Source organism: Octodon degus, unplaced genomic scaffold (genome assembly GCF_000260255.1).
Source record: "Octodon degus isolate 3935 unplaced genomic scaffold, OctDeg1.0 scaffold00028, whole genome shotgun sequence".
Lineage (NCBI taxonomy): Eukaryota > Metazoa > Chordata > Mammalia > Rodentia > Octodontidae > Octodon > Octodon degus.
The window spans coordinates 18,733,094-18,739,562 of NW_004524604.1; the positions used below are offsets into that span (position 1 = coordinate 18,733,094).

The 6,469-nt window shown below is 45.9% G+C and overlaps 1 protein-coding gene across 1 annotated transcript in view; it reads right to left on the reverse strand.

Annotated features, from left to right (window-relative positions):
• The window catches only part of Pls1 (plastin 1), a 121,942-nt gene extending 116,867 nt beyond the window's left edge, over positions 1-5,075 (reverse strand). Inside the window, exon 1 of the mRNA XM_023713013.1 lies at positions 4,992-5,075. The gene's annotated coding sequence lies outside the window, so the exon portion shown is untranslated. The remainder of the gene's footprint in view (positions 1-4,991) is intronic.
• Positions 5,076-6,469: the final 1,394 nt, after the last annotated feature.

The window sequence follows — 6,469 nt, forward strand, 5'->3', positions numbered from 1 at the left end:
AAAAAAAAAAAAAAAGGAAGACAATAGTAAAAAAAAAATTGCAACAAAAAATTAACTATTTTATAACTAATAAATCTGTACCAGCACAAAGGCCTTTCTCGCCTTGATTTTTATCTGCCCCCAGAGTGCAATGTTGATTTGGAACTGGGAAGCAGACTGAGTGAGTTTTGGTTGTCGACCTGCATAACGTAGAGGCCAGGAGCCCCTGGTCCTTCTTTGCCTATCCACAGCACAGGCCTTGGGAACACCCAGAACCACTCAGGGGAAGGTGAAGTAAAACCAAGCAAGGTAAAGGACTCTGGCAGCACAAAAGAGGAAGGGACAGGCTCCTCTGGGTTCCTTTGTGAGACCTCAAGGAGAAGGCCAGCTACCTGTGTGATTACGTTCATCAGGAGAAGGGAGGGGAGCACATTTTCTCACAGCCCACTCCATGCAGCAGTCCAGTGGGCCTGCTTGGAAAACCTCTAAAGTATTTGTCTCGCACCTGACACTGTCCCTGAGATAGCTGTGCCTACTTCCAACCAGACCACAGGGACTTGGAACTCTCCAATCTTGCAAATTCTTGGCAAATGTGTTCAGGTGTGGATCTTCCCTGGGAGTTATGACCACAGTTCAGAGTTCAGAACTCACAGATATTCCAGGAGCTTCCAGTAAAAAATCACATCTCAGGGGAGAAAAAGTCCTCACTAACCTGTAGAATCCCATGATCCTACACAAGGCAAGCTTCCCACCCCGGCCCCAATCCCCAATCCTTAAGCACATCAGTGATCACCACCAATCCAGGCTGCACCCAACCCAGCTCCACTCTGACAGAGCACAGGACAGATGGGAAACAGCTTAATGGTATTTCTGGAGAAAAGACTACTACCTCTCTTGCTGGGAATGCTTCAGAGGAAAGGAGATAAGAGACTTCACTGGAATTTTTAAAGAGCTGGTCATCGTTGTTTTGCCTCTCAGATTAAAGTCTACCTCAGAGAATGCTGGAAATTTCACCAGCTAAAATTTGACACTTTAAGCATCTGCCAGAGTGACCCAGACAAAGCTATTTGATTAGTTGAGCTCTCACAGCCTGAAGGCAGACAAGCCTGGGGTCAAATCTTGGCTTGAACACATGTCAACCGTCTGACCTCAGATGATTTTATCTCTGAAACTTCAGTTTTCTCATTTAGAAGATGTGGGTAATGACTGCACCTACTTCACAGGATGGGTTATGAAGATGAAATAACACATTACTTGTAAAATGTTTAACAGTGTCTGATCAACAGAAAACATCCCATAAAGCTAATTACAAATACAATGTTACTGTACCTACTTCTTGGGTACAGTACCATCATTTTATACAAGGCCCTGGAAAATTCCAATATTTAAAATCTGAATACTTTTTTTTTTTTTTTTTTTCTGAGACAGGACCTCATTATATCGTTCAAGCCGGCCTTAAGCTCACTGAATAGCTCAAGCTGACCATGAACTGGTAGTGATCCTCCTGCCTTATCCTCCCAAGTGCTGGGACTATAGGCATGCGCCATTATACCCAGCTTAAAAGCTGGACCTTTTTAAAAGTACAGTACATGAGACAGTAATTTCAACATATTACTTGACTTTGCATTTGTCTAATCAATTTCCACTAATGTCAGGATTTTCAAAAGATAATCTCGCATTAATCAGGCAAAACCTCCCTTTTCTTCTGCTAACCATGTCATACTCTCTCAATCTATTCCCTCAACTGTTATCTCACTAACACTTTTATAAGGACAAACATACCTGCCTGTGAAAAATAGGGAAGGGGGTCTATCAGGTGTGAGTGTCAACTGGAAGGAGGGGTCATCCAACAGCAATCTTTTGATCTAAAAAATGCCTATTTGAAATATCTGTTCCACATAAACAAATATTCCAAATATTTGTTTGGGGGTCAGAGCTTTGCCTTCTGTCTTGTTTTTCTAGGACATTTGATCACAATCTGCTCCCTTGACTCTTCCTCCCTCACTCCTAGGTTATAAGCAGCACCCCTCAGTAGTGCTCTCTGCAATCCACGGCTTATCACCATCCAATAATACAGAAAGTCCTGAGTACACTCTCCGCCCAAGGCCTTTGGACCAGTGTGGATCTTCTGCCTCGGATAAGCTAAACTCTCAGTGACTTTTCCACAGCACTCTTCCTCAGTCCTCCCAGCTGCAGATTCCCAGGTCACCAACCACACACCCTCATGCTCATGCTCACATACACGTGCCAGCCTCCGTAGATTCAGTGTGAAATTTGCCAGTCATTCTTTGCATCTCATCCCTTCCAGTGACAAAGACAATCTCTCAGCATCCATGCAAAGTTCCCCTTTTCATTACTCTCTGAAGGCTCTGAATCCACTGGACCTTTTGAACTGTAGTATCCTGCTTGGGACCAATAATGTTGAACAGTAAAAGTTAATGAGTCTAATAATGAAGAAACTTGAGCAGAGTCCCTGCCTATGCCACTAACCAGCTTACTTAAGCATATTTTGGTGCCTCTGCAAGAAGAGGATGGCCTGGATAGCTGTAAGCTCCTAACTGCCTGCCCTCCTCAAGCCAAAATTCTTTCTTTCATTAAATAACCATTGAGTATGTGATAATACAAAGCAGGATGCCTAACTCTAAAAGGATCACAGTGTAAAGATCTTCCCTCAAAGAGCTTATCAGCTAGGATGAGAAATGAGACAGTAACATCAATAACTAAAAGAAACCAAGAAAAGGTAATCTCCCAATTTAAGGGGCTTATATAAGGTATACTACAAGCCCATCACTACACAACAAGCCTGAACCTAATTTTCAACACAACTTTTCTTCTTCCACTTACACCTATTCTTTCACTAAATGGTGCTGCCAACGATGGTGGTGGTGGTGGTGGTGGTGGTGGTGGTGCTGCTGCTGCTGCTGCTTCTGCTTCTTGTTGTTGTTGCTGCTGCTGTTGTTGTTGTTGTTGTTTTGCAGCACCAGGGATCAAACTCAGGACCTTGCGCTTGCCAGGCAGGTACTTCATGCCATTTTTTAAATCTGTGCTTTCCACTCTGCATCTATGAGTTCCATGTTTAATCTGTGCCCTGCACAACTGTCCCCTATTTATGTTGCTATCCCTGTCTCCAGCACTTCCCTAAACTAATCAATGATCTCTTACCAAAACATAAGATTCGCAGAAACACCTCGTTTGGCCCGTGTGACTTGCCTGCTCCCTTGCTACAGCTGTCAGGCAGCCTCCCCCTTACTACAGAACATCCACATCAAACCCTTTACAAAGCTATCCCTCTCCTATTGTCTTCCCTCCCACAAAGTGGCCCAGAACATATTTTTGTATTTAGTACTAGGTGGAATGCTTTAAGTCATGAGCTTTAGCTGTTAAGAATTTATACAACCTGACCAGTCAGAAAACTGGGCTATTTGCTAAAATATACTTGAGAATACTATACACAACGCGGATACCAGCTGTACATGCAACAGAAATGACATGTGGCGTCATAAAGTGGGAAAACAGCTTCCCACTGCAGCAGTCAAGGAAGGTTTCAAGGAAGAGGTCCCACTTGAGCATGTCACACCTTGCAGCATGGGCAGGACTTCAACAGACCCGGGAAGCAAACAAGCATTTCTGCCAAAGAAGGTGATTTGGTTTCAAGACCAGCAAATTGGCAGGTGGGGCTTTAATGACCAGATCTTCTTGGAAAGAAAGTTAACAATGAATTTTCTGCTTTAACTAGACTACAAAAGAAAGGAAAAGAGAAAGAGAAAGTTCAACAATCTAATCATATGGTGAGAAGAGGATGGGGGGAAGGATAAAATGATCCCTGAAATCAGAAAACCTAGTTCCCAGGCCCAGCTCTGCCAAGGAGGGGCTCGGGCAGCCGCAGCAAGTCATCTAACCCCACTGAGCTCAGTTTTCTCATTTGTAAACTGAAGCAATTGAACTGGCTGACCTCAAAGGTCCCTACAGTCCCAAACTGGACCGACTGTATATTATTTCTGCCATTAAAACATTCATCACGGGGACACGTAGTGGGGAGGGGATTCCTTTCCTACATGTTTCTCTTTCTGAACTGAGAATGCACTTTTTCCTAAATTTACTATTATTATGTATGCTTTTTCATCGCAAACTGAACACTTTCCTATAAAATTTCACTACACAATTCAATTTAAAGTAAGAAGAGCTGATGGGGGGGGGGGTGCGCCACCTAAACGAAATTCAATAGGTTCCTCCTGAAATGAAATTATGCTTACGGTTCGTTCCCACGTTCTCCAAGACATTTGTGCAGTACTACCTTAGCCTCTTACAAAAACACCCAATACCGCGGCCTCTTGGTAACTATCTCCATATAAACTACATAGTATGCCAGAGTAAACAAAGGGGTAAAGGAGAACCCGCTAATACTCATCTAAAAGATCTTTTTTAAAAGTACCAAAGGAAGGGAGTGCACAGTAAAGTTAAAAGGTAAGGGTTAATTTAACAGAATATAATATAATATAATATAATATAATATATATATATTGGTAAAGTCTATTTGAAAATGCAGCGAAAACGCGGAAAGTTTTTGGCACCGAAATTCGCTGAAACTTGACATTTCTTCTGCCGCATCCAGAGGTCCCTGCGCTCCAGGAGAGGCAGCAAGCCCAGCAGGCATGGATGCGACTGCATTCTGGTCTTACAGATCCTATGCACCAAAAGTAAGTGAAGCCAAACAGACGGGTCAGAAAGTCTCACCAGCAGCCTAACCAAAGTTCAAACAGGTAACTTCACAAAAGCCTATCTCGGAGCGGCTACCCTAACGCGGCGCTCACGCACGCAGCTCAGCACACCGCACAGGTCTAACTAACACCTGCGGACGAGGACACAGCTCCGCCTGCGCAGGAGCGCGCGGGGCCGCCTGGGGCTCCGGGGACGCCCGCTAGAGCCGCCCGCACCCCAAAGTAAAGCTTTGCAGTCCTCCGTCCCGCCAGCCTTCCCTTCGGGCTCCACTCCCGCATCTCCTCGCCGCGTACCTGCTGTGGCGGTCCTGCGGCTCCGAACGCGGATCCAGGAGCCGTCGCTCGACTCTGCAGCCACCCCTCCGCGCTCGCCCCGCCGCCGCGCTCGCGCCACTGCGCATGCCCGGCCTGCACCCCGGCCGCACACTCGGAATCCGCTTTCCGGGTTTTGGCTGCGGCTCCTGCGAGACGCGGAACCAAGAGTGCTTTCGCCGGGAGTAGCAGGTGCGCGCAGCTGAGGCGTGGAGGGGAGATGGATGGGTGCTATGGCAACGTTATCTCCGCCTTCCACGGTTCACCAAGCTTTAAGATGGCCGTTTAAACCTACGGTCTTCGCATTTAAGTGAGGGTGGGAATCGCCCAGAAGGTTTGTTAAGTAGATCCCCCATCCGGAGTGTATCAGATTCTGGAGTGAGATAGGACACATACACTTGTAGTGTGTTCTCAGGGGTACTATGTAGTCGGGGTACTACCCTTTGAAAATCACAGGTGAAAAGGAAAGGCATCTGTTCCACACGCACACCATGTGAGATTACACATAGTACTTCCTCTTGTTTTAACAGTCACACCTGCTTAAAACAAATAAAGAACTAACGCCTACACAAAGGAGGGCTGTTTCTTCTGTGAGCCTGAAGAACTGAGTGGAACGCAGCTCCCAGAGTTCTCACAAACTTTGAGCATGACCCAGCGCCGTATGTCCCAGCTCAGTTCAGGAAACAGACTGGTCCCTGTTTTGCTATCTTTTCACCTCCAACCCCTGTGCGTCCCAGGTATCACTTAGCACAATACTTAAGGCAGAATAGGCGCACCTTGGGATGGTAGCACTAGGCCTGGAGGAGGAAAGAAGTTTGAAATTAAGAATTCAAAAGAATCGGATGAGAGATTAAAATACAAAAGTAGGTGGACCTGGGCTGGAGAGATAGCCCGGCTGTCTAAGCGCCTGCCTGGCAGCGCAAGGACCTGGGTTCAATCACCAGCACTGCAGCAGCCACGTAAACCAGGCATCGTGGCAGATGCCTGTAATGCTAGCCCTGGGGAGGCTGAGACAGGAGGATCACTATGAGTCTGAGTTTCGGAGTGAGACCTTGTACCAAAATAAATAAATGATTTTTAAATAAAAAAAAAAGGTGGAACAGGCCAGCCAGATAGCTTAGGGGACTAAAGTGCTTGTGTAGGCAGAGCACAGCAGCCAGCCATGGTTCATGTGTGCTGTACCAGCCCTGCTCCCGGGGTGCGCTGAGACAGCAACTAAGACTGGGCATGGTGGCCAGAGCCTGTAATCCCAGTGCTTGGGAGGCTGAAAACAGGAGGATCACTATGAGTCTATTCTACGTAGTGAGACTCTGAATACCCTGTAAATAGATCCTGTACCAAATACATTAAAAAAAAAAAAAAATGGCAGACCATGGGGGAACAATCAGGGTTTCTCTCTACCTTCCACTTGCAGAAATTTGCAAGTTTAGTAATTTATATCTGAGCTCAGAGACACAAGA